This window comes from Pleurodeles waltl, chromosome 2_1 (genome assembly GCF_031143425.1).
Source record: "Pleurodeles waltl isolate 20211129_DDA chromosome 2_1, aPleWal1.hap1.20221129, whole genome shotgun sequence".
In the NCBI taxonomy this organism is placed as follows: Eukaryota; Metazoa; Chordata; class Amphibia; order Caudata; family Salamandridae; genus Pleurodeles; species Pleurodeles waltl.
The window spans coordinates 6748078-6751307 of NC_090438.1; positions in this window are offsets into that span (position 1 = coordinate 6748078).

Consider the following 3230-nt stretch of genomic DNA (forward strand, 5'->3'; position numbering starts at 1 on the left):
TACAGGGGTGCAGGGCAGCACAAGAAAACTGATGCATCAATTCAGATGCACCAGTTTCCTGTAAGTGAGAACCTCAGTTTTTAGTGTTTATAGTGGACACAGTGCAAGGACAATTGAAATTGCCAAAAGAGAAGTTGAAGAGAATAAGACGTGAAGGCCAGGCACTTGAGAAATGGTTTGAAATATTAGGAACAGGTGGTTCTTTCAGGGAAAGCAAAGGGAGAACTTGTGTGGTGGTTCAGAAATATGGAGGCTTTGAATGGAAGGGCTATTTTTGATTTGGTGATAGAAACGGATGCAAGTTTGACAGGCTGGGGAGCACGTTGGGGTCATATTATGACAGGAGAACTATGGCCGAAGGAGGAAAGCAGGCTCCATATATTATTGACCAGAAGTTTTATTGACTGGAAGTTGTGTCAGGGTTATTGGCAGTATGGAGCTTCATGAAGGACAAGGCACAGTGAACAGTGTTGCTGACAATGTGTCAGCTACGAGGTGTGCGTACAAGCTGGGAGGTCCAAAATCAAAGGGTCCGGCAGAGCCAGTGAAGGTTTTTTGTTTTGAATCAGAATATTTTACTGCAGGCAGAACACATTCAGGTTTGTTAAATGTAGAGGCAGATTGGTATTCAAGGAATTACTGAGGATCCAGCGATTGGACGCTGAACAGATCAGTTTTTCAGAGGTTGATGGAGATTTGGGGATCTTTACAGGTAGATCTGTTTGCAAACAGATTGAATGCCCAATTTTAGAAATTGTTCAGTTGGCATCCAGATCCAGAATCAGCAGTTTCAGATACATTCTGGCAGAAGAGGAGTGTCTAAAACCATATGCATTTCCTCAGTTTTCAATGATCACTCGTGAACCTTGATGGTACGCAAATGGAAGAAGACAGTGGTGTTGGTAACACCTCTTTGGAAATCTCAATTCTGGTATCCAGTCCTCCTAGAGATGTGTGTAGATATGACAATTGTGTTACCAGTATTTCATGAAATTCAGTTGGGCCCTTCCAGGAGAATTACATGAGTTGGAAGTATTATGTCAGTTCAGGTTGGTAGCATAGAACATTTCAGGCGTGTCTGGGAGATGCCAGGACTTTCACGAGTAGATTTGAATATTATTACAGAATCCTGGGCATCAGGTACCAGGAACATGTATAGAGTGGCATGGGAAAACTGGGTTTGCTGGTGTGTGGAAAGGGATTTTAATCCTGTTTCAGTGGATGTTGTAGATGTGGTTAATCATTTGTCAAGTTTGTTTAAGTCAGGTTTGTCACATGGAACAATAAATGTGTATAGATCAGCACTTGCTGCAGGTCATAGTTTACTGAATGGTGTATCTGTAGGTCAGGATGTTATAGTGAGACGTTTAATGAGGAGCATAAGGATTGCCAAACCACAAGTATTTAGGTACAATTCACCTTGGGATGTTTCTAAAGTACTTGGGCCCATATTTATACTTTTTGACGCAAAACTGCGCCATCGCAGTTTTGCGTCAAAAAAAATTGCACCGTCTAACGCCATTTGGATGCGCCATTCGGGCGTCAAATTTATACTTTGACGTACGGCGGCGCAACCAACAGGTGGGAGTCATTATTTCGTGACGCAAACAGCGTCGGTCTGTCGTAAGGCAAACCCACGTAAAAGTGACGCAAATCACTGTGGGTCGATTTACGACAGCGCTATCGTGAATACGCCGTTTTTTTTCACGCTATTGCGTGTCATTTTTGCGCGAAAACTGCACTGACAGGAGAGGAGACCCAAAATGGATCCCAGATGCCCCAACAGACCCCAGGAGGATGAGAGCAGACCAGGACCCAGCCAGGAGGAAGCATACAGGAACCAGGACATGTTAAAGAAAAAAAGAAAGTGTCGCTTCAGTGCAGAGGAGCAGGAAATCCTGGTGAAAGAGGTGACGGAACACCAGCACCAACTTTTCATATCCTCAAAATTGCCACTCAGTAGGAGAGAGGCCATCTGGAAAGAAATTGTGGACAAGATAAACAGTGTGGCTGAAGAACGCCAGACAGTCACTGAGTGTAAGAAACGCTGGCATGACTGTAAACGTAGGACCAAAGAGAAAATGGCCAGGAACAGGAAGGCAGCAATGCAGACTGGAGGGGGGAGTCCAGCACAACAGGAGGCTCTGGACCACATGGAGGAGATGGTCGCAGCCGTCATCCCAGAGGAGATCGTCACAGGGATACAAGGACTGGACAGCGCAGACTACCACGACACTACGCACATGCAGGGTAAGTCGCATGGGGAATTACAATGCAATAATGGGGGCTGTAAGCAGGGGGGGGATACCTACTACATAATGCATGTAACTTAGCACATATATGAAGTGGCATGGGGAAAGGGGCACGGCAGGGGGGAATGCCCAGTACTGACCATAGCCGGGCCACGACAAAATACTGCCACCACTACAGTCCCATGGGGACATCCTGTAATTACAACAAGAGAGCCAAGGGAAACCAGTGACAGGTGGGAAGGACACTACCCTGAATCCACATCCAGGCACTTGTTTTGCACAAAATATTCCCCATCAACTAGGTCCCTACCTGTAATGCAGTAGCAAATACAACAACTGCAACTTAACTGCCACCACAGTTGACAATAACACCTCTCATCTCTGGGCAGCTATAGTACCAAATGGAAGGAATCCCACCCTGGAACATACATTCCTAAATTAGGGGGTGAGGATGACATCTGCAACTACTCCTAGAAATAAGACAAAGCTACCAGTACACTTAAATGCCGAATGTCCATAACTGACACATACATAAGCCTAAGTAAACAGCAATAGGAGCCACACAGCACTAACGACACACACATGCTGCATACATCAGGGTCCCTCACGTGCCTGCCTAACAATGCTACATCACAAATGTCATACTGCTCAGACAACAACATTGACGAGGGGTGTGAGAAGGTAGCCTCTTTCTAGCCTTGTTACCCCCACTTTTGGCCTGTTTGTGAATGTATGTCAGGGTGTTTGTCACTGTTTTCACTGTCTCACTGGGATCCTGATAGCCAGGCCTCAGTGCTCATAGTGAAAACACCATGTTTTCAGTATGGTTGTTATGTGTCACTGGGATCCTGCTGGTCAGGACCCCAGTGCTCATAGGTTTGTGGCCTATATGTATGTGTCACTGGGACCCTGTCACACAGGGCCCCAGTGCTCATAGGTGTGCATGTATATGTTCCCTGTGTGGTGCCTAACTGTCTC